Below are 25,938 nucleotides of genomic sequence, written 5' to 3'. Positions count from 1 at the left end.
CAAGCATGATAGTCCCACATGGACTACCACTCGTTGTCTAATACCTCTCCACTGCACTCCTCTAAGTTGTTGTCAGGTGATCTCCAATATGAATACCACTGCCTCTGTCACCTCTCTCAGCGCGCTCAGCAGCTGCTACTGCCGCTACTCTCTCTGCCTCTATGTCACCATGCTTGCGCTTCTTTGTCATCACCTTCTTGGGCCCCTTATCCTTTTCCTTTGCTGTTAGACGAGGTGGACGCCTCTCATCATTGCTGGGACCACCCCTAATGTTCTTGCACTAAGCCAAACTGCCACTACAAGAGATCAACTACCATAGAGAGATAAACTACCACATAGAGAAAAGACTGACAAAACACTGCTCCCCTGTAACTGACAATCACTGACAAGATCAACTACAAGAACCACTACCACTGACTATGCCATCGCTGCCCACTGACACTTGTGAGCCTTGGTCTCAATCCATACTTGTGGGCTTGGCCCTGAGTTTATCTACCACTGATAACTAACAAGCACTGACTTGCTGCCCCAAACTCACTACACAAGATAGAATAGGAAGTATACATAAGTAACATTATATTCTAGAGGAGCAATGGTCCTTAGAAGAAGCAAGCAATTAGTTAAGAAAAGAGGAGATGCCTTGCTACCTTAGATCATAGCTGGGACTTGTGAAAAGGTGAGAACTGAGCACGTCAGGGCACCACATAATCATGGCAAGGGATCTGCAAGCGAAAGTAGCCGAGGAAAGAATCAAGAACATGTGCTAGACTGGTAGAAGCATTCTATAGACCACTTAGGGGGCAGGCAGAGTGCTCACCCTAGAGGAATCAGCAGCGGACCAAGGAAACACCAGACACGGAGCTCTAGATGTCGGGAACATGAGCACTGAGTTACCATGGTCAAGTAAGGAGATGGCGTGACCGGTGGTGGTAGTGGATCCCGGTGGCGGTGGCGACTACCCTTGTCATGGTGAGCAAGGACGTGGCAGAACACGGGCATGAGGGTGGTGCGAGCGTGGGGTGAACGGGTGGCCATAGTGGTGGTGCTACGCGTGGGCGCGTGGATGAGGCAGCCAAAGCCAGTGACGGTGCGCGGTGGCCAGAGTGGCAAGCGTGGTGGCTAGGGTTGCGCGAGCGGTATGGGAGGTAGCATGCATGAGAGAGAGAGTGTGGAAGTTCTGATTTTGGGAAGGGAGATAGAGCGGCCCCACTTGATAGTAAGAGAGTGAGCATAGGAGGTTGCCAAAAAGGGAAGTGCTGGCCCTATGTGTCAGCCGGATTTTGAAAACAAACGTGCTTCTACTGTTGCGACCGGATGCACATGTGGAGATGACCTGACGCTGCATTCTCAGAGTTAGGTCACATATAGAGAGCACCAGAAAGGCTCTCGACATGACCTGATGCGTCCGTTTTACGATGATCGAACGTGGCCTAGAGTCCGGTCTTCTTCTCCGAAACACCACGTAATGATCGGACACCGCATAGACTTAACACCAGATGTGGCGTGGTCACTGTTCATGCATCAGATCCATAGAGCACTGATCACACACTGCAGATGGAGAGTCTAGTCCTGAGTCAGGTGCTGCGTCTAGTCCTCTTCTAGCAATAGATCCTCCTTCTTCCTTCACGACACTTTCTCCCAATCAAGTTCCAATTCAAATACAAATAACCACCAATTGGAACAGATATGAGAGACCTCTCTCAAACCCTCAAAATTTTCAAAATATTTTGCCTTAGGCTATGTATATTTTTATGAAAATAAGCGATAAAAGGGGTGAGGAGTACCATGTGGCCACACAATAGGGATTTCAACCATTAGGAGTTTCAAATGCTCTTTCTATTTGTGGACAAACACAGCAGGTGCTCAAAACTTAACCGAAAAGAAACGACAAAGCAACACACATGCATATGCAATGCAATACAAGAAAGGTAAATCTAGTTGCTTGTCAAGTTTGATCCAAGGTTAAGCTTTTTTACACGCTTTTTAGCGGTTATCTTAACCATGTTAGATAAGCCCTAAGTGTATTATTGAAAATTAAACATGTTTTATATTGCAATGCAATGCAAGGGACAACACAAGCTTATTGAAAGGATCAAGATGCCCAAGAGGGGGGGTGAATTGGGCTAATTCTAAATTTCTTGCAATAATTAAACCCTACACTTAGCCCATTTCACTCCCTTGTGCCTAAAAGTGTTCGCTATGATCTACCGCACAAAAGTTTTGCACCCTAGGTTCTAATCCTACTCTAGCATGGCAATTCTAAGAATGTAAAAACATGAATTGAATTGCTCAAATGTAAATACTCAAAGTAAAGAGAGGGAGAGGAATGCGGTGATATTTTTCGAGATATTGGTATCGGAGAGTCGCCACAACCCACTAGTCCTCATTGGAGCACCCGTGCAAGGGTGTAGCTCCCCCTTGATCCGTGCAAGGATCAAGTGCTCTCTACGGGCTGATTCTTCGACACTCCATTGCGGTGAATCATCCATAACTGCTCACACCATGACTTGGGTCATCCACAAGTTTTGCCGGATGATCACCAAGCGTCCAATCACCACTGAGCCATCTAGGTGATGGCGATCACCAAGAGTAACAAGCACAAACTCTCACTTGACCAAGGCAAGTCTAATGAAAATGGTGGATGCACACTTGCTACTCCCTAAGCACTAATGAGGTCCTTAATCTTGGATTCTCAAATCTCAATCACCCACTAGGCTCTTGCTCCCCTTTGCACTCCAAAGGTGTTTCTCAATTGAACAAATAGGCAAGAGTGCTAAGTTGGATAAGTAGGAGAAGTATTTATACTCCCCACTTCAAAACATACCCATTAGGGTCCAACTCAGCACATTTCGAGGTGACCGGATGCGCCGGTGAAAGGTCCTTGTGTGGTTTTAGTAATTGAGTGACAACCTAGGTGGACTAATTGTATTTATGTGAGATACACAGGTAATTAGTCCACAGGTACATGTGTGTGAGCAACATATGCCATGAAGGTGAAAATGGCTTGGAGATGTTGCAAAGCTCACACATGAGATGATGAAGGAGCTTATTGCACATGAGACATGACATTGAGTCATGTGATCAAGGTGGAGAAGATCAAGACATAACTTGGCTTGATGGACCAGTTGCAAGCGTGAAGGGCAAGTCAGAGGCTTTGGAGCAATGGATCGCGTGGCAATGAAGCTTGAGCAAGACTTGGCGTCGATGGACGAAGGCAATGGTGAAAAGCAAGTGAAGTCAAGATCAATGAACCAATATGATTACATGATGATATGAAGTGGATCATATCATTGTTGATCATGTTGGTGCATGTGTTGCATCGACATTGGAGGAGATGGAATGAAATGCGCAAGGCAAAGGTATAACCTAGGGCATTTCATTTCACCGGTCATAGGTGTGTAGAGAAGTTGATGATCGGGTTTATGATAGATGGCTGTACTATTAAGAGGGGCAAACTTATTTGCATATCGGTCATCTAGTGCCACTCAAGTGATCTAACTTTGCATCATCGCTAGGATTGAGTGGTGTGGTGAGTTGAGTGGCTAATCCTTTGGAAAATGGTTGTGAAAATGCTAACACACATACACATGGTGGTGTACACTTGGTGGTGTTGGCACATTTGCAAAGGAGAAGTTAGAGGTGAAAAGGAGTTAGTCACGCTGGTCACAAGGTGACTGGACGCTGGTCTCAGAGAGACTGATGCATCCGGTCAATTGTAACAGCGAAGACGCTGGCGTCGGTCAACTGATCGGACGCTGGGTCTCAGACTGATCGGACACTGGCATCTACATCCAGTCTAGCTGATGTGGTAGCTCAGTGGTCAGGGTGTCTGACTAGATGTTAGCTGAGTCCGGTCAAGGGCGACCGGACGCGTCTGGTCAGCAAAGATCATTTCTAGACCCTTACTGGAAACGATCGGACACTGGAGGTTCAGCGTCCAGTTAGTTTGCTGTAGTGTCCGGTCAACAGATGACCATTGAGATCAGGTGAACAGTGTTTGAAGAAGGGGACATGTGGCATGCATCGCACGACCGGACACTGAGGTCTAGCATCTGGTCGATCGGACCAGAGCGTCCGGTCGTCCCAACATTTGCCTAGTAAAGGGGTAACGGTTAGTTTAGCCCATGGGGCTATAAATAGAAGGTGGCCTCGGCCATGGCTAGTGCTGAGCACCTCGGGGGACTTTGTGTCCATGCTTGTGAGTGCTTAGGAGCCCTCCATCTCACATATACTTGATATGATCATCCGATTGTGTGAGTGAGCGATTCTAGTGCGATTGCATCGTGAGGTTGCATCGAGTGGCACTAGGTGATCGAGTTGCAAGCCGGTGGTGCTTGTTACTCTTGGAGGTTGCCACCTCCTAGATGGCTTGGTGGTGGTCTCCGTCGAAGCCCGCAAGAAGCTTGTGCGGTGCTCCGGAGAAGAGCTTTGTGAGGGGCATTGTGCTCGCCCCGTGGGAGCCATGAAGAGCAACTCTAGTTGAGCATGTCATTGAGCTACCCTCACTTTTGGGGTAGGTTCTTGTGGTGCCCGACGTGTGGGCTTGGTGGGTGATACCAATTAGCTGCCGAACCACCAAGTGAGCGGTCGACACAATAGGGACTAGCGTGTTGGCAAACACGTGAACCTCAGGAGAAAAATCACCGTGTCAACCTTGTTCTTCCCATTGGTTTGCATCCTCATTACATAAGCTTGTAATTACTTTTATATACATTGTTCTTGTGTAGTTGCTCTTGTAATTAGTTAGCTTGTGTAGCTTACTAGTTACCTTCTTGCTTGTGTGGCATAGAAGTAGCTCCCTTACGTGGCTAATTTGGTTTGTGTAACCTTGTTAGTCACTTTGCTTAGTTTGTGTAGCTAAGTAACTGCGCTCTCTAATTTGGCATTGGTTGCCTTGTTATTGAGTATTGCTAGTGAGCTTAGATAACTTTGTGCTTTTGCTTACTAGTTTGTATAGGAGCTCCCTTATTGCTTAAAGTACTAGTGGCATAGGTTTTTGTGACCTTGCTTCTAACATAGATAGAGGGGTGTAGTCTTGGCTAGACCGATAGCTTTAATTCCGCACTTGTTTCGGTTAGCCGACGTGATTAATTTTAGAAGAACTATTCACCCCCCCCCCTCCTAGTCCCCTCTCTCGACCCTTCAAGTGGTATCGGAGCTAGGTCTCTCATTTATGGTCTTCACCGACCCAAGAGGATGGCGTCTAGTGGGCTAGATATTTGTGATACAAACATTTTTTATGGCATAAACTTTGCACTTCAGAAAAATCACATGCTTGATCATTTTCGTGCAAAGGGACCTAAGTTTTGGTGGATTATCACTAGTGGTCTCACTCATGTCTTGGACCATAGAAATCTCACCAAAGCTCAAAGAGTTCTCTATAAACTTGATGCACATGCTTGTTGTTTTCTAATGGATGCATTGAGTTTTGATTTGATGAAGCAAGTAAACTACATGGGAACCGCTCATGAGATATGAGAGTCCATCAAGCACACCTTCGGTGATTCCTCCACATGGGATGATGGCAAGTTCAAGAAGGAGGAGCCCAAGAAGGAGGCACATGAGGATGTTGAGCATCACCACAACTCCGTGATTGTGGAAGATTGTTCCACCTCATGGTCAAGTGATGATGATGATCAATCCACTACAAGTTCACTTGGCAAGATTGATGATGCCACAAGTGTTGCAAATGATGATGCTACCCCATGTACACTTGATGGTGATATTGGTTCATGCTCAAGCCATGATGATGATGCTACTATAAGCTCTCCAACTACACCACATTGTCTCATGTCACAAGGTGACACCAAGGTATCAAATGATAATGTGGTTGATCATGTTGATTCATATGATGAGCTTGTTAGTAGACTTGCTAGCATGACCATGTCTTTAGAAAATGAGAAAGCTAAAACATTGAAATTGAAAAATGAAAACTCTTTTCCAAAGAACACATGTGAACAACAAAAGCATTTACTTTATGTTACTACTTGTTCACATGAGGAGCTAAAATTGGCTCATGAGGAACATAGTGTTGCTCATGATAACTTGGTACAAGACCATGCTTTTCTCACTATGGAGATTTCTAATGGAAAAACTAAAACTAGTGAGAGCTCATCACATGAATCAATTGATCAATCACAAATTGTTGCTAACCCTTGTGATGTAGGCAAGAAGCATGCATCCACCTCTTGTGATGATTTATTAGATATGCCATGCTCTTCACATATAGATGCTTGTTCTACTTCTATGTCTTGTGAGACTAGCCTTTTGAAGGAGAACAATGAGCTCAATGAACAAGTGAAGAAATTGAGCAACAAGTTAGAGAGGTGCTACAACTCTCAAGTCACCTTTGAGCATATGTTGAAGACTCAAAGAAACTTTGGTGACAAGAGTGGAGTTGGCTTCAAGACTAAACAAAGTCAATCATCAAGAAAGCCACAATGACATAAGTGGCATTGGCTTCAACAAGAGCAAGATCAAGGGCAAAAGATGGGGCAAGAGAAGATTTGAAAGAGAGATGAAGAAGCAAGAACAAGAGAAGCTCTCTTATTTCATGTGCTTCAAGTGCCATGAAGTGGGACATCTTGCAAATGGTTGCCCCAATGAAGAAAAGCTCAAGTTGAAGAAAGAAGAAGAGAGGCTAAGGCATGTGAAGTGCTTCAAGTGCCGCACTTGGGGTCATCTTACTTCAATGTGCCCAACCAAGCAATTGGTGAAGCAACAAGTGAAGCCTCAACCAAAGCCACAAGTTAAGCAAGAGAAGACACCCTAAGAGCAAATTAAGATCAACCATGAAGATGGTGGTGATTTGATGATAAAGAAGAAAAAAACAAGAAGGGGTGGAAAGGCAAGGCATCCAATGCAAACTCAAGATGTCAAGATGATGAGCAAGAATGAAGATAAGAAGAAAGATTATGCTCACGTCAAGTGCTTCAAGTGTGGAAGTATGGGACACTTTGCCTCTAAGTGTCCTACCAAGCTTGAGAAGAAGGCTCAAGCAATCCATGAGAGGCAAGGCAATGAGAAGCATCATATGAGCAAGGAAGAGAAGGCTCAATAAAAGAGAAAGTGCTACTCATGCCGGAAAAGGGGACACATGGCATATTCATGTCCCCTAGGTAAAACTTCTAACCCTATTTCAATTGATAATGATTCTATGCTTAGTAAGGGTGGTAATGGTACCTCTATGGTTGCTATTGCAAAATATCCCGCTTTTCATACTAAGGCTATGCCTAAGTATGTTGCCCCTAACTTGAGAGGACCCAAACTAGTTTGGGTACCATCAAAAAGTGGATGATTATTTGTAGGTACCATCAGCATTAGAGACTTGATTTAATTGATCTCACATTGTTCATCATATGTTGAATCAAGTTATGAAGCTTAGTGCGCATCCAAACCCAATGCCAAATGAAAATTGAATGAAGTCCAAGTGCTATCAACATACAAGTGTTATAATTCAAGTTGTTGGTAATTCATTGGATATATTTGATGACTTACAAATAATTAAGTTGAAGCTTGCTAGTTGGATAATCATGAGCTAACCAAGGTATATCTCTTGTTGATCATTTCATTTGGATGCATATAAGTTGATTGAATTGAATAAATATGCAATGTTGCTTGCTATGAGATGGTTGAATGGGTAATTGATTGGTAGTCAAGTTTGGATTGATTTGTGTTGGATAAGTTCATAAGATGACATTTAGTAAGTGGATTTAATGAATTTATGTCTTGTGAAAGTATTCAAACAAGTTAGTTTCAAGTTTAATTCATGTTTGATGAAGAGTAGCTCAAATTGTTGAAATATGTCCTATATTGCAAAATCTGAGTGAGCTGTGATCTTTGCCATGTTTGAGTAATCAAAACTTATTGGATTAGCATAAAAATTGGTGTATATACTCTAGACTTATGGTATAAGTTGCTGTAAAATTGTCATGAGAATTGGATAGGAAATGCTTTAATTTTGGAGTGGATCTTGTCAGCTATAGTGCAGCAGTTTTCAGCATGTAATAGTGGAGGAAGAATTGAAATATGGTAGCAATCTAGAAGTCCAATGAAGCTCAAATTTTTACAGCTACTAGATAACTTAGTAATGCACACTTCCACCAAATTTCGTGGTATTTCGATTTGTACTTTGGGAAATATGCTTATTCCTTTGAAGGGTACAAAATCTGTCAGAAAAGTGACAAATGTTGGATTGATCTAGAGTCACTTTGATTGAAAGGTCCTCAAGTTGGAAACATATTTATAAGTAATTGAGGCACCTAAGTTTGGTTTTGAGATGATCTAGAAGCATGACAAGAAAAGAGTACAAGGCCATTTGATTGTGGAGTGTACTTTGCACACATGCGGTACTCAAATTGAAAGATCAAGATCAAACTCAAGATGAAGTTGAAGTTTAAGTTCTAGTGACTATTGGAAATCATTTGGTAGAAAGAAAAGGACTTAAACAAAAAGAAAGAAAAGGACTTAAAGAAGGAATCAAGGTTACTCACCAAGTTAAGTCCATCACTTGGATCAATCAATCAAGTCATTTCAAGTGAGTATCAAGAATGATTCTTGGAGAGAGGTCACTTCTCCCTAGTGTAGGGGCTTGCCGCCTATGAGTAGGTAAACCAAGTGTGGTACTTGGAAGGCTAATATGGAAGTGGTGATCTGAGAAACATTTAAGATGCTTAGTTGAAGCAATCAAAATAGTTGATCAAGAAAAGCAAGCAACACCCAAAAGAGAGCTAGTCATGATATTTCAAGTGGTATTCTCAAATTGATGCTCTCATGCAAGCAAAGATCAAAAGATAAAGCAAGCCAACCACAACAAGAAAGTGCACTTGATCATAAGTGGTATTCATTTCATATGGGTGAAGAATGGAATTCAAAATAGTATCTATTGATCTTCACCAAGCTTATAATTGGACTTCACATTGCTATTGGAGTAATGAATTAGAATCTATGTGACTATCCTCTACTCCAACATAGCAAAGGTATCATTGTAATGTGCATGATCATTTCATCCCTTACTAGTATGTGGTTAGTGCATATAGTACATGCTTCATAGGATCATGCATAACAAATGAAATATTTAAATTTATAGCCTACCACTATTGCTTGAATGATTACTTGATCTAGTGGTTAGTATATGAATTTATTTATGAGCTAGTGAACCCAAGTACTTGATCTAATTTGAATTGCTAACAAGTGACAAGTACAACATTGGCAAGATAACCCTTGCAAGAGGTGTGAAGAAGCTTGTCATTGGTTCAAACCAGACTTGAAAGCTTAGGCAAATTAGTTTAGTTCAAGTCAACCATAGAAGCTCATGATAGTGATAAGAGTACAAGCACAAGACAACAATACAAATGGATATCTAGTTTGTTTATTACAAGTGGTATTTAGACTCAAGTATTTCATCAAGAATCTACAAGTGATGTCTAGATCAACTCACAAGTAATATCCTATAAGTGGTACTCATGAAGATAGCAAATGTTCAAGAAATGGTTTTTATTGATAAATCCAACAAGTGGTTCCATACTAGAAGATTCTTTCAAGTGGTATCACATCTACACGTGGCATCAATTATGCAAGATGATGGTTCCATAAGTGATCCTCAACTTTAAGTGATCATCAAATGAAGAATGCATCCTTCACCTACAAGAACTCAAGTGTATCAAATGGATGACACATGCTATCACATAGGGGGAGGTGTCCCACAAATTGATCTCAAGATCAAAAATCTTATGTGTGGTATCTCAAGAAGCCCTACACAAGATACAAGTGGTACAAGTTACAAGTGGTATCTACAAGTGGTGTCATTCCAACAATCAAGTGATGTCCATAAAAAATGTAAGATTCAAGCCTCAACCATCTACCCCAAATGCATACCTTTGCATCAATGAGAAGCATACCTTTTACGGAAATTGATGACAAAGGGGGAGAGATTGTACAAAGATATGAAAGCTTTGAGATTAAGATTATACAAGGGGGAGAGATAAGATATAAAAGCTCAAAGAAGTAGAGGTTGGAAATGGACATGGACAAAGAGGGAGCAACATTGAAGAAAAGAGATGGATCAAAATTCTTGGACAAAAGAAGTACACAAGTAGGGGGAGCAAGCTCATGAACTTTGATTGATTGCATTTGATATGTGCATATTCATGTGCTTGCTTGCATTGCATAATCTTTCAAATTTAATATGCATGCTTGTGTGGTGTATGCTAGTTGTAGAACTTGAATGATGACTTGATAACTAGCATACATAGGATGATAGCTAGACAATTGGTATGCTTTTCAAGTAATGCTAGTACCTTGCTTTTAATGTTAATCTCACAAGGTATCTAGTACTTTTATTTCCAAGTGATGTCTAGCTAACCATGGTGCTAAGGATGAACTTAAAGGTGCAACTCTGATTGGTATACGCTTCAAAGGTTTATTCTATACACCTTAGCATCATTTAGTAGTAATTACTCTCCCACAATTTTAATCTATGCATATGTGCGAGCTTCAAATCAAACACTCTAGCACATATATAGGGGGAGCTAATACTACTATCTTGGGTTTATGGTACTTGTCCAAAATCATTTTCACATGGTAAAATTGCTTGGGCAAGCAATATGAATCCAAAAGAGCATAATTTCCATATCTTTGTAGAGTTGTCATCAATTACCAAAAAGGGGGAGATTGAAAGGTCCTTGTGTGGTTTTGGTAATTGAGTGACAACCTAGATGGACTAATTGTGTTTATGTGAGATACATAGGTAATTAGTCCATAGGTACATGTGTGTGAGCAACATATGCCATGAAGGTGAAAATGGCTTGGAGATGTTGCAAAGCTCACACATGAGATGATGAAGGAGCTTATTGCACATGAGACATGACATTGAGTCATGTGATTAAGGTGGAGAAGATCAAGACATAACTTGGCTTGATGGACCGGTTGTAAGCATGAAGGGCAAGTTAGAGGCTTTGGAGCAATGGACCGCGTGGCGGTGAAGCTTGAGCAAGACTTGGCGCCGATGGACAAAGACAACGGTGAAAAGAAAGTGAAGTCAAGATCGATGAACCAATATGATTACATGATGATATGAAGTGGATCATATCATTGTTAATCATGTTGGTGCATGTGTTGCATCGACATTGGAGGAGATGGAATGAAATGCGTAAGGCAAAGGTATAACGTAGGGCATTTTATTTCACCGGTCATAGGTGTGTAGAGAAATTGATGATCGGGTTTAGGATAGATGGCCTTACTATCAAGAGGGGCAAACTTGTTTGCATATCGGTCATCTAGTGTCACTCAAGTGATCTAACTTTGCATCGTCGCTAGGATTGAGTGGCGTGGCAAGTTGAGTGGCTAATCCTTGGGAAAATGATTGTGAAAATGCTAACACACATACACATGGTGGTGTTGGCATATTTGCAAAGGAGAAAAAGTTAGAGGTGAAAAGGAGTTAGTCACGCTGGTCACAAGGTGACTGGACGCTGGTCTTAGAGAGACCGACGCGTCCGGTCAATTGTAATAGCGAAGACACCGGTGTCGGTCAACTGACCGGATGCTAGGTCTCGGACTGACCGGACGCTGACATCTGTGTCCGGTCTAGCTGACATGGCAGCTCAGTGGTCAGGGTGTCTGACCAGATGCTAGCTGAGTCCGGTCAAGGGCGACCGGATGCGTCCAGTCGGCAAAGATCATTTCTAGACCCTTACTAGAAATGACCGGACGCTGGAGGTTCAGCGTTCGGTTAGTTTTGCTGCAGCGTCTGGTCAACAGATGACCATTGAGATCGGGCGAACAACGTTTGAAGAAGGGGACACGTGGCATGCATCGCACGACCGGACGCTAAGGTCCAGCGTCCGGTCGTCCCGACATTTGCCCAATAAAGGGGTAACGGCTAGCTTAGCCCATGGGGCTATAAATAGAAGGTGGCCTTGGCCATGGCTAGTGCTGAGCACCTTAGGGGATTTTGTGTCCATGCTTGTGAGTGCTTAGGATCCCTCCATCTCACATATGCTTGATAGTGATCATCCGATTGTGTGAGTGAGCGATTCTAGTGCGATTGCATCATGAGGTTGCATCGAGTGGCACTAGGTGATCGAGTTGTAAGCCGGTGGTGCTTGTTACTCTTGGAGGTTGCCACCTTCTAGACGGCTTGGTGGTGGTCTCCGTCGAAGCTCGCAAGAAGCTTATGCGGTGCTCCGGAGAAGAGCTTTGTGAGGGGCATTGTGCTCGCCCCACGGGAGCCGCGAAGAGCAACTCTAGTTGAGCGTGTCATTGAGCTACCCTCACTTTCAGGGTAGGTTCTTGTGGTGCCCGACGTGCGGGCTTGGCGGGTGATGCCAATTAGCCGATGAACCACCAAGTGAGCAGTCGACACAACGGTGACTAGCGTGTTGGCAAACACGTGAACCTCAGGAGAAAAATCACCATGTCAACCTTGTTCTTCCCGTTGGTTTGCATCCTCGTTACACAAGCTTGTAATTACTTTTATATACATTGTGCTTGTATAGTTGCTCTTGTAATTAGTTAGCTTGTGTAGCTTACTAGTTACCTTCTTGCTTGTGTGGCATAGAAGTAGCTCCCTTGCGTGGCTAATTTGGTTTGTGTAACCTTGTTAGTTATTTTGCTTAATTTGTGTAGCTAAGTAATTGCGCTCTCTAATTTAGCATTGGTTGCCTTGTTATTGAGCATTGCTAGTGAGCTTAGATAGCTTTGTGCTTTTGCTTACTAGTTTGTATAGGAGCTCCCTTGTTGCTTAAAGTACTAGTGGCATAGGTTTGTGTGACCGTGCTTCTAAAATTGGTTAGGCGAGCTCTTGCTAGTCCGGCACCTTGGTTGCTTAATTAGTATCTTTGGAAGGTGCTAGAGAATATAGGTTAGGGGTGTAGTCTTGGCTAGACCGATAGTTTTAATTCCGCACTTATTTCGGTTAGCCAACGCGATTAATTTTAGAAAGGACTATTCACCCCCCCCTCTAGTCCACCATCTCAACCCTTCAGCCGGTCGATGTGACCTAACGCGTTCGGTCAGTACACTATGGCTGCAACTCTGCCAGCTCAAATAGTCGACCCTTAGAGTGACCGGACTCACTGCGGAGTCTGGTCCACCCTGACCTACCGAGTCAGGTCCCCAAAAACCTTCTCTGGATGCATTCTGTTGTTGACCGGACTCTAGGTACGCGGGCGTTCGGTCAAGTTCCTACGCTGCGTCCGGTCAAGACAAGACCGAAGCCCCGCTGCTACACAAATCTCGACACCTACGCTTCCAGTCTCTGCCTTGCCCCAACGTCCGGTTTGGTGAAAGCCTTGCTTGTGCGCCCTATGAACTGACCGGACTCGGCATCCACAGTCCAGTCCCTGCACTTCCAGCATCCGGTAAGTGAATTTACTCTCCATTCACTTCCAAGTCGAAAAGCTTTGTGAACGAAGCTTGCTCCAATCGATCTTTGGGCTATCCCTGAGCTACCTAGTGCTAAGTTTGACAAGTGTGCACCACACCTAACATATTACACTCACCTAGGTCAAGCTACTAGTTCATACCCCCTTAATAGTACGGCCAAAGGAAAAATAAAGTCCTAAACTACTCTAAGTGCCTCTCCAACGCCTATCGACACTTAGAACTAGTCCGTCCTTAACCTTGTCGTCAATCCTTTGAAAACCAAAACGATTTCCATCGATAGGGGCATGAAAACCATAATTACCCAAACAATCGTCATTACCATGACCTAACTTAGATGTCTCCGCAAAACACACGTTAGTCACGGTAATCTTGTGTCGCCATTAATCACCGAAACCTAACTAGGGGCCTAGATGCTTTCAGCTACATTTGAATCTCATCAAATTGATTAGTTCATAAATTGCTTTGTCATTAATACACCAAAACCGGCATAGGTGGGCTAAATGCACTTACAATCTCTCTTATTTTTATGATTGATGACAACTCAATTTAAAATCACATAAGATAAATATAATTAAAGCTTTTGAACCCCAACATATAGAAGAATCTCCCCTTTAATATATGCATTTGAATTGAATTAAAAAAAAACTTGACCAAGTCATTATATTTCCATACATTAAGGTGAAAAACTTTCCTATATTTTGAAATTTGTGGGGTGTCTAAACAGGCGTCTGACAACAAGTATATAAGAGTGTGATGCATATGACATTGCTTGCACAACAAATAAAAGAATGTGGCTTCCTTTGCACCGATTTATACGATTATACAGACGCCCAGGAGTTCATGCTCTTAACGGTATGCGATTGGGCATTGTTGGATAGGCAGGAGCGTTTGTGGCTTCTTCGTGGCTTAGTGGCTGTCAATCACATTTAGAGCTAGGTGGTGTTGGTCTTCTTTGTGAGTTGTTGCAGCACGAGGTTCATTGTTGTTTTTCTATAGTTTATTTTCAGTTGTCTGGCTATGGTCTATATCAATATAAACACACATCAGGCATTGTTCGTTCAAAAAAAATGTTTTGGACCCTTTCTTCCTATGCTTTATTTTTTGTTTCTCAATTTAAGAACACCTGCATATTTTTTCTGTCTTCTTTTCATGATTTTCTTCCTCTCTTTCTTTGTATCTTAAGTCCCTTTCTCACCCTCATCTTCACCTTCACCTTCACCTCCTCCCTCTTTTACCGTTTTTGTAATTTGTATACCTGTACTCTTTCTATTTTAATTTAATCTCAGTAGGAGCTTCTTGCTCCTCCTGTTTTCTCAAAAAAAAAAAAAGATATGGCTAATATTTTTTTTCTACATATAAATACCATGTTTCTTTTGCTTCTTCCTTATAAGTACCTGAAAGGTAGGTATCATATAAGTGACAGATTATAGTTTTAATTTCTATATAAAGTTGTGTTTAGCCGGACTTTCATTTATAGACACTGATGTTCTGCAATCAAATCTCCAAAATGACTTCGACTAGTATTCTTAGTTATGTAAAGCAATATTTCTGAAACATAACTAGGTATACTTTTACTAAACCCTATTTGGAGACAAAATCTACTTGTATCACTTTGAAATTTCTAAACTAATAAACATATAAAGGGTAATTTATAACCAAAATTTCAAATGGTTTACTATGATAACCCAAAACAAAAAACTTATTTGCGACTAGAGGGAGTAGCTTTTGCTCTTTTCGACAATTTATCTCCCAAAATATATTCATTTGCAACTTGGGTCACTAAAAATCAAAGCATTCACTGAATTAAGCAAAACTTAATTTATTGCACAAACACCTATAACAAATTCAATATTTCACAACACAACCCATTACATTCATGCTCCGCAGAGAGCAAATGAAATGGCTCAGATCTCTCTGCCCAGTCTAACTCAGATCTGGTAACTTGTATGGCTGTCCTGTTTAAACAGCGTCCCACGCTGCAACACGGTATGCAAACATTTGCAAACCTTCTTACTCTGAAGAAAGAACAATCTATCCATGTACACTAAAATTACAGATTAGCTATTACAACTACATCAGACTTGATTATTGTCCATCGGTATCGCAACTTTCCCAACAAACAATGGAGTAGAGCGCCAAATCAGGCTGGGAAGCATATAATGTTGCTTGAGATCTGAAATGCTGTTATGCAGCTTCCCAGTGAGGAGCTGAAGTCACGGTAGCACACAACTACAGTTAAAACCGATGCATCACAATGGATTACCAGGGAACTGATCACAAGTGTATCCATGATATCCTGTTGGTTGTTCTTCTTGGCTATACCATATGTACCTTGAAACTGGTAAAGAAATTTCTGATTACAAACAAACATAACCAGAAGTCTGAGGTGGCTCTGTCAAGTCAAGTATCATATGTAAGCAAGAGAATTCCTATCACCGGCAGCCTGTGGCCGCCCTCTGGTTGGAGTAGGTGGCCGCTGAATATTAAGCTCCTACAGATAATTAGAATTCCAAGACCATTGTAAGTTAGCCTATTTTTAATCCCACAATAGAAGACAGAAGAATAACTCATGGCAAGGCATTCAGTGATCAAATAGGCACAGAAATATATATTTTTAACTAATATGCATTCAGTAGTTTCCAACAACTTACAATTCTTGATCAATCCTCATTTTTCCCTCAGCCCCCCACGAAGAAATAAGTAAAAGGAGAAAAAGATTAATTCTGACCTGCATCCATGTGGCATCCCCACGTTCAGGGGAGGACTCAGGTGAATTAACAGGTGGTGGAAGTGGATGAATTAACTTTGGCACGATAACTAAGCCCCTGCCAACAACAAGTATGGCCCCTGCGTTGTTCGCAGTACCTGGTGCAGGAAAGGTATAAGAGAAAACAACAAAAAGGAAACATAGTTTAAAAATGAGCTAGAAGGTGCAAGATACATACCACAGTAATTTGTTGCTGAAAATAAAGTGATCAATTGTCCATGAGCGAAACGCTCAAACCCATCCATAACACACTCATGGGCTCTTATGATCAATTGCAATTTGTTTCGTTTACAGAATTCTGTTACTCGATCAGGCTGAAAATTTAATAAGAAACAAGTTTAATCAGCAGGATCAACAACAAGATAGACAAGATTGATTCTCTAAAAAAGAACACAATATTCAATCTGAAGTGACTAACTCATGATAAAATAAAAGAAAACACAACTATCAAGAAGTCTATAGCAACAGAACCATCATACGGTCATACGTACCCCAAATGTCACTAAGCCGGGCCCTCGTGCATTAGGTCTCAAACCCTCCACACTATCATTTTCTGTAGGATCAGACCTGTATTTATGTAAGAAAAAAGTATTTACAATCATGCTACAGATGAATGTGAAGATGATGAAATGGCAACCAAGTACCATAGGAGATCCATGAGGATAATGGAACCAACATCCATTGTGATAGGCCTTTCAAGTTTCTCAATTTGCTCCACGGTGTTTATTGACCTTCCTATGCCACCATGCATGCAGATTATTTTCTTTTCTATCATGGCAGCAAGTGGGAGATAATTGAACAGTTGATTGAATCTTGTCCAAGCCCATATCCCATCACTTTCACCCTACATTGAAGGGTTCATTCAACTAATGCATGCAATATTTCAATTCAAATAAATATATGCAGAACTGCATGCCTACCATTCTCTCAATGCATTCAAGACGGAAGCCAAAAAGAGCATTGATGTCAGCAGCTTCATGATTTCCTCTGATCAAGTGTACATTTTCAGGGTACTCAATCTGTAATGTTTCTCAAAGATCAGAAGTAAATTTTATACAAATGGTTGCAGCGACAAAGGCATTTTAGGTATTGGTACTCACTTTAAGAGCAAGAAGCAAAGTTATTGTCTCCAAGCTGTGCTGACCTCGGTCAACATAGTCTCCCAAGAAGAGATAATCAATATACCTAAAAAAGCAAGTGTGTTAAATTAACAGAAAGGGTAAGTTTAGAGTGCATGGCAGAACATGACCACAAAACAATACAAAAACAAAGATAGTGTACAGAAAAAACACACATTCCAAAACTTTCGGTTCAGTAGTTTCAAATGTACATTCAAAAGAGGTATGAAGTTCAGGGGCTACTTACGTTATGTCACCTGCTGTTGACGGAAAACCATACTCATCAAAAAGGCGCATTAAGTCCCCAAACTGCCCATGAAGATCACCAAATACTTTAATTGGTGCTTTTAATTGTAAAACAGTTGGTTCTTGCATAAAAATCTGCTCGGCAGCATAGCACAGCTCGCCAACTTCGTAAGAATCCAGAAAAAAGGTTCTATCAGCAGGAGCTCTCCAATTCCTTGGCTTAAGTAAGAACGAAATAACCTGCAAGAAAAGAGTAAGAACAGAGAATTCCTGCCACAAAATCAAGAGAAAGTAAATTTTGGACATACCTTCTTATGCAAACCTTGTGGTGATCGTTGTCTATTTAATGTTCTCCTGCCTGGATAAGATTGGTCATTGTTTGAAGGATGCATCCGTCTGCTTTCATTCTCAAATTGATCCAGTGAGAGTTGTCTGACCAAGCATCCTAAATCTCCTACTGCTTCTTTAGCAACCACAACCTTCAAAATCAAAGATCAGGAGTTCAGGATCAATAATTTGCATTGACCAAAAATTGAGAAAGCATAGAGCTTGGATGAAGAAAACAGCTTCATTTGCAAGAAAATCATACCAGAAACCTTTGGATAACACAATCAGCCATGAAATCTCATTCAGGATATTGCTAAAGCCTAGTTAATTGCAGAGGCCACATTATTATATTAGATTGAATAGGTTTCTACTTAGGTAATTGGTTATTCTAATTGAAGAAAATTTGTACTAAAACAGTTAGCCAACCAGTCCCAGCTCTATGCTTCACAACCATTGGATAGTTGCCTTCAAATGCTAAGGAAAAGACTCTTCTTGATTCCAATTATTTTGTAATGATGATTTTGTCAGTATCCAATTTTAAAAAGGAAATCGAATGAATTTGCATGAGAATACATACTGCTCTAGAATGTAGTTTCACATCTGGTTCTAGGGATCCCCCATCATCGAAATCTTCAGGCATTGGTGAAGTTTCACTCAGTGGGGACTCAGATCCTATTCCCTCCGAAAGACTGTCTTCCGAAGATGCTGCAGATGCTTCCTTAGCAGCTCGCCATACAGCGCTGACAGCTTCAGCTTCCGCAGTTGAGGCCTCTATCAACATGTCAATTGACTTCTTGTCCGCACTGGAAACGATGTGAACTCATTTAGCTTTCATGAAGTCAAAAGCATAAAAACTCTATTAGCACCAAAGATGACAAGCTAGGAACCTGAAACCAGAAGCTGTCTCTTGCCTGTTTGTAGATTGATGGACAGGTGAATCTGAATGAAAACTATTGTTTTTATTTTGAGATTCCCCCCTAGGGACTCTATCAACATTGTACATAGATGAAGTGATTTCTGATTGGAAAGGTGCATTCTCAGCAACCAGGAAATCATCGAGGAGGATATCTGTTGGAAAAGAATGTCAGATTTCTGTGGCACAAATTGATGGCAACTTAATCATCACACCGAAAATTGCACTAGGGGTGGCCTAGATTTCAGTAATGAATAAAAAAACATAAACTAACTGAAATAATGAGCAGGTCAGTTGCCCATCTGTTCAAACATTTGCTGAAAAATATAAGTGTTAAGTGGCTTGCTAAACATTGGTGGTCCTACCATTACCTAACATCAGAAACTCAGTAATTTGCTACAATAATGCTGCATGCTGTGAGAATCTACCACGTTATGAGTCTAGTTATCCGAATATGTATGGGCTGCCTACACTAAACACATTGAAGTGACAAGCCACTACATCAGAATAAGTGAATAACAAACCATTGGTATTGTAGTGCTATCTATTAATAACAAAAGGAAACTACAAGTCTACAACCTCAAAAACTGCCATAATGCCTAATTAGAAGGGTTTTGGTTTTCAGATGAACCAAAACAAAACAGGGCAGAGAAGCACCAAAAATGATATCCATCATCATTTACCTCCCCTGAGTCCGCCATAAATGTAAATCTGAGAACCAACTGAGGCAGCAGCATGACGACAGCGCCGAAGTAGATCCGAAGCAGCATCATGCTCATTGGATGACTTCAAAGTACGAGAGGTGCACAATGCCATTTCTATCCAACCAAACTCCAGCAGCAGTGTCCAGGACTTCACAATGTGTGGTTTTGTCAGGCTTAAGAGACAAATAGATGTTTCTGAAGGTAGGAGGAGCAAAAGGATAAGCTTACCTGCTATTGCGCCCTCTCCTTCAATAGCTCTACCTCCTCTAAGGACACCTCCAGTAACATGCAACCGAGCACCAACAAAAACCTAGAGTTCAAGAACATCAGGAGAGGGCAAAGCAAATTAACATTAACACTTAAGTGAACAAACTAGAGCAATAAGGAAGGAATCACTTTCAAAACTAAATAAATACACTGTTAAGGTCAAAAGGTTCAATTTGGAGCAGTTATGCAAATCAGCTGGTTGTGATTGCACCATATTGAGTAATTCAGCTTACATATGGTATAGGTGACTTACGGCTGCATGCTGATATCTTGGAGATGGAGATACCCCTGGGGCTAGAGTCCATTCCCACTGGCCATTTGTATGCATTAATAGTCCATAGGCGTCAGAAAGTGGCTGCAAATGCATTGCAATTATCGTCAAATAAATTTCAACAGATAGAATGGGAAATATGAAAAACTGAACAGAATTTTGAAGGAAGTAGCTAAATTGATTAACAAGATAAATCCCTCCAGATCCTAGCATGGAATCCACTGCAGGTATCCCACATGATAAATGCATGCTACACTACCATGTACTATGAAACTCATTGGCTCATTGCAGGTCCAATTCCACGAGAAGGGTAAAAACATGGCTTTAACCACATGTTATTTTCCATAAAAAGATAGGAACTGCAAAGTCAGTTAGCAATATAACTGCCTTGCAATGGTATTTCTCTAATTTCAATTCTTTGCAATGTCAATGCGAAGATAGATCATTACAACAGAAGATTTGGCATATAAGGTAAGCTGAAAATATGCAGCGAAACTAATGAAGGGGTGACTCTTTGGATTATAAGAAAGTATTACATAGGCCTTGATTGGTGATCTTCATTATTACCATATATAACATGTAAGATTCTAGGTTAGCAGAGCAGAGCTAAATATTGACAGCCAACACGATAACAAACAAAATAGGCAGTCTTTTAAATCTATCAAGCAGTGACAAAAGCAGAGGAGTCTACCGTGCCAGAAGCATCCCTTCCACCACATAGTAAAAGCATGCCATCAGAGCGTGCACTGGCAGTAGCATACCTGTAGTGATTTAAATTAAAAACAGCTAAAAGAAACATTGCATACTTATACAGGAATTTGAAATTCAATGCAGACACAATGCCTAATAGACCTTAATCGCCAGCTTTATGTTGCATTTACAGCATATAGCAATAATATTGCATTGAGCAAATGTTCCCCAGCATGCATTCAGAGAATATGTGACTTTCCTTACAATTCTTTTAGAGCGAATAAAGTATATTAAACTAATCCACCTATTAAATTGATGGTCCTCCTCTATTTCTTGGAGATGGAGTTCATCTATACAGCTAGAAGTCCAACAAAGATTCAACAAAATCCAAACAAAGTAGTAGGACTTGAAGGTAGAGAAGTTTGCAGAAACTAAAGCCAAAAATCTGAAATAACTACCCTCTAGTAGGAACTCAATTTTGTTGATCAACTAATAGTGTTGTAGGATACACTAGAAAGAAGGGAGAAAAGGAGGACAATTATTGTATGATAAGAATATAAAATAAGTCAGTATACTGAACAAAGAATATAGAGGTCATGAAGGTCATTGGACAACTTACATTCTTGCTGAAGGTTTATCACCTTCAGGGTTAAGTTTCTGCCACTTATATGGTTTCTGAGCTGTGTCCAAAGCCCAAGCATCTGACAATACCCGCTTTCCTGTAACAAAAGATGGGGGATAAGCCCAGGAACTTAAGTAAAGAACTACTGACCACAAGCCCTTAAAAGAAACAAAATAGATCACACCACTTGGCTGAATTGTAATCATGAGTTACGAGTAACAAACTAACAAGTACACCGTAGTTTACTACTGAGAACCAGAATACTGAAACAGGACATATCTATTTTTGAAGAAACTGTCTTATCTTCTAAATAAACATTACTTGATTTTTTTTTTTGTGTGTAGAACCTCTTCAAGTACTTGTGAAATTTATAATGCCAACTGTATCTTCTTTAAAGCTATTCTGTTCAAACTTCAAAACTGCTGTTACATTGGAAAAATTATTTGTGTACTCACATACTGCACAGAAATGTTGTAAAAGAGCATTCCTTGGTGCAGATTAGATGACTCAGTTTAAAACACTGGGGGGCTGTTTGCTTAGAGGACTCCCAGGCAAGAGATCCCAGGCGTTGGATTTCATTGGCCTGGGGTCTAGATCTTTGCCTGGCTTCCCAACTGCCTGGCAGGCACCAAGCAAACAAGCCCTGGATTTATTAAAGTATTTTTGATGAAAAAACAGACAATGTTGCAGTTCCGTTATCTACTTATCTTGTTAGTGGAATCCAAGGACACACGTTATGAAAAAAAAGAAGTTAAAAGAGTGTTACTGGTCAAATGAAATGGCCTTCTAAAAATAAGTGTGACGTCATAGTAATTATTGCAGAAATACATTTAGGAGGAGCTGTGCATGTAGGAGCTAACCGTCATTTCCTGAAACAGTGACAAGATACCGCTGGAATACCAAATCCATGCAGTGACCATAGCGAGGACCAGGCCCTGCCCCTTGAACAACGACCCTGCATCAAGTGCCAGGGAGAGGACACGTCAGATCGCAATATGACAAACAAGATAAAAAGGAAAGCACATAGGAAAAAGAAACGGTGCATCTTGAGTCAATCTAACCTGTGCCATTTAAACTTGTCGTTTGTGAGGTCAAGGACATAGAGATCGTCTGTGGAGTGGCCTGCTGGTCCAATCCCACCCTACATCGACATTGTGTAAATTGCAACTGAACAAGTTGGCGCGAAAATGGAATTTGAAGATCCCAGGGCCCTAGTACCTGGAAAACAACCATGGTGCCCACTGCAGCTGCAGTGTGCGCGGCCCTCGGAGATGGAGGCTCTCCAGCAGGATGTAACCTGCAGAAACGTAGAATTTAACCCCAAGCATTTAATGAATCCATTTCACAAAGAACAATGTTATGCAAAGTTGGCAGTCACCGGCTCACCCGCACTACCACGGAGACACATTCCAAATACGCAAGCGCGATAGCTAGCACTGAATTATGGATGGAAAGCATACAATTCTATGCAATTTCGATCAGGATTAAAAGTTACATACAGAGTTCACCACACTAAACAAAGTATTATCGCACAGTTAAAGAACCTACAGAATTGACCCCCAATGAGCTCCGAAGCAACAGCAGGACTCGAAATTGAGCTAAATGCCCGCATTCCAGGAAGCAAGAAGAACAAAATCTAAAAGACAGCAGCGACGCGTACCTAGTCCACCTGCGCTTCTCCACATCGTATGAGTGCACCGAGTTCGTCACCCCCGCGAGCCCTTCAGTTACAGCCAAAGGACGCTGCCATTAGATCACGCAAGGAGCAAAACCCCGGAAGGGCGAGACTCTTAAAGCTTAGCTGACGCGAGCGAGGAACGGGAGGACCGAACTAATGCCGGGGAGGCCCGAGGACGCGCCAGCCTCGATGGCGGTGGCGCCGCCGAAGAGGATGAGCCGTGGGCCGTGGCACTTGGAGGGCGCGACGGCGGTGAGGGAGTGGCCGCACCTGAAGCCCGGCGCGTCCTCCCCCGCGCCTTCCCACCCGTCCACCTCCCTGTACGCCGGCGCTGGCACCACCCACGCGCCCTTCCCCGCCGTCCCCATCCGCTCCTCCTCCTCTTCCCAAAACCCTAAGATCCTTCCTCCCCCGCGCTAAACCCTAAGCCTCGGACGCCGCCACCGCCGCAGCCGCGTGGGATCCGAGGGAGCGAGCAAGGAGAGAGAAAAGGGGGGAGCAGAAGCGCAGCGCAGTGGAATTCGGAATTCGGGAATAGGACGGGGGAGACGACGGCCGCGGGGACAGGCGGGTAAGGTGGGGAAGCGCGGCGGGGCCCGGGTGGCGGTGGGAGAGGGTTAATATGGTGGGGCCGGAGTGTCGGGGGCACGCGGGTAAGTGCGGCTGTGGGTGTCGGGAGTCAATGGGAGTTGCTGTCAGCGACAGCTCAGGAGTGGGGGGAGGAGTACGTCGGAGCGGAGCAAATGGCGGGCGCGGCCGCCGCCGTGTGGGAACAGGAGTGTGGGCCCGCTCCCACTGCCAAGGCTGCGCGAGCTGCCCGGCTTTGATAGGTGCAGTGCAGGTCAGCAGGTCCCAATTTCCAGACCAGAAGGGCTCTCTGCCTTGCTGTCCAGATCCGGTGGGCTTCCCGGTCTTTAGGAACGCAATTTCTCTTTAAAAAAAATTAAGGGCTTATTTGGAATGGAGGAGTTTTAAAAGAATTGAATTCATATATTTTGCTTATATGGTGTTTGGAATAGAGGAATGATGAAGTTTTTGTTTCCTACTGGCATGTTTGAAACGCAGGAATTTCATCGGAATCGCATAAGAATTTCATAGAAATCAGTTCAATTTCACAGGAAAAACACAGGAACGTGAAAAATTTCCCGCGTTCCAAACATGCCTTAAATGGCTTGCTTTCCTTAATAAAATGGAGGAAATAAAACATCCACTTCAAACATTTGAAATTTTTTTTACAGAGAGAAGCAAGCCCTTATTCACTAGAATAGAGGAATAAACATATTATTCTATTCGTATGTTCCAGACACTCGTTCCTATAAAATTTCTGTGTTTTTCAATCATTTGTTTTCTACCTACATTCCTTTTCTTTTTTTTCTATGTTTTTCTCCTCTTATTTGTTTTACATTTCTCCATTCCAAACAGGCCCGGAAGGATTGAAAGATCGCTTATTTACTACCGAAATTTTACTTGGTTTCATACTCATCATTGTTTAAACAATTTTGGGTTATTTATTTATATGTCATCGTCTTCAACTCATGGTTTCTATGGATAGTTTTCCAAGAGAGAGATGTCACAATTAATGTTCTTTACAAACTATCATTCACGACTCACAGTTTCTATAGCAAGTTCTATATAGAGAACAACTTAAATACACCAAAAAAAAAGATGGATCGACTGTGGTAGCAACAAAGTAGCCTGCACATATACATCTAGTCCATTTAACTCACACATACAATACATCTCATGCAAACACGTTGACAACGAACTATATATCAATAATAGCAATTCATACGTAATAGGTACCATATTTGATATCAACGCCGAGGATTTTCACAGCCGGAGAGGTGTTCTTCGTGTGATTGGAGGAGACGATTCAACATTTGCTTACTGGTTGTGTGTTTGCATGAAAGTTTGGTTCAGTATTTTGTCACCTTTGGGTTTGGGAAGCGAAGCTCCTACACATATTGATCTTTGTTTTGCTGATTGGTACGTGGACTAATATATTCCGTGGGTTTGGGAAGCGAAGCACCTTAATGCTTGTGTTTTTTATGGAGACTCCCCTTCTGTTAGTGAACTTTTGCGATAGTTTAGAGATGAGTATAAGCTTTGGTACCTAGCCGGAGCTAAGAAACTTCATGCTCTTGGACCGGATAGGGTGGAAGCTTTTGGATGAGTCTTTGCTTTGTTGTTTGGTCGTAAAAAGTGTTTTTCGAGTAACCATGTTGTAAAGTTTTTCCAACCTTCTCATGTATGGTCCTGACATGAGTTGGTAATGTATATGGGGCCCTTTTTTCTCTCTAAATATAAAGATACGTAGCTCTCCTGCGTATTAAAAAAATTAATAGTAGTTCATAAGTAATAGGTACCATATCTGGTAACAAAATAATCCATACTCATAAGCATATAATATATAAATATTAAACTAGATAGGTGTCCATCATCGAATCTCTCTCTCGCTGGGTAATGAGAATGCATAGTAAATGTAAAATTAGGTAGAATAGCTATCATCAGTCCATCTCTCGTCAGGCTTGTACTTTAGACGCACAATACCTCCATAGACTATACATAGAACTTCAAAGACATCATCTACAATGAAAATAGTTAAATAATGAGCTTAGTAAAAACAAATGAATACTTGTATATTACTACATATAGTAGGAATTTCCAAACTTGTGCCAAACATGTTCAATCAAAGTCTAATTGAAGTTGCTTATGAGGAGAACGATCACGAAGTCTAGCATTTCTTTCTAGTACTTCTGCCATCTTTGGGTTAACTCCATGAGCTGCTTCCTCGTTCAAACATTGCTAGTTATATCTAAACATTATTTTGGACTAGGCAGATACCAAAATATCTGATCTCCTAAATTTTCCAAGCAACTACTAAAATATCTAATCTCATAAAGGAACCACATCTACATGAATGTCTAATTGAGGCCCAATTAAATATTG

General features: G+C 41.7%; 1 pseudogene; it reads right to left on the bottom strand.

Moving 5' to 3' along the window:
- Window positions 1-15,166: 15,166 nt before the first annotated feature.
- LOC136517071 (serine/threonine-protein phosphatase BSL1 homolog) lies at window positions 15,167-23,732 on the bottom strand (annotated as a pseudogene).
- Between the last annotated feature and the right edge of the window lie 2,206 nt (window positions 23,733-25,938).

This window comes from Miscanthus floridulus, chromosome 17, assembly GCF_019320115.1.
Source record: "Miscanthus floridulus cultivar M001 chromosome 17, ASM1932011v1, whole genome shotgun sequence".
Taxonomy (NCBI): Eukaryota; Viridiplantae; Streptophyta; class Magnoliopsida; order Poales; family Poaceae; genus Miscanthus; species Miscanthus floridulus.
This window is presented reverse-complemented; position numbering and strand designations above follow the sequence as displayed.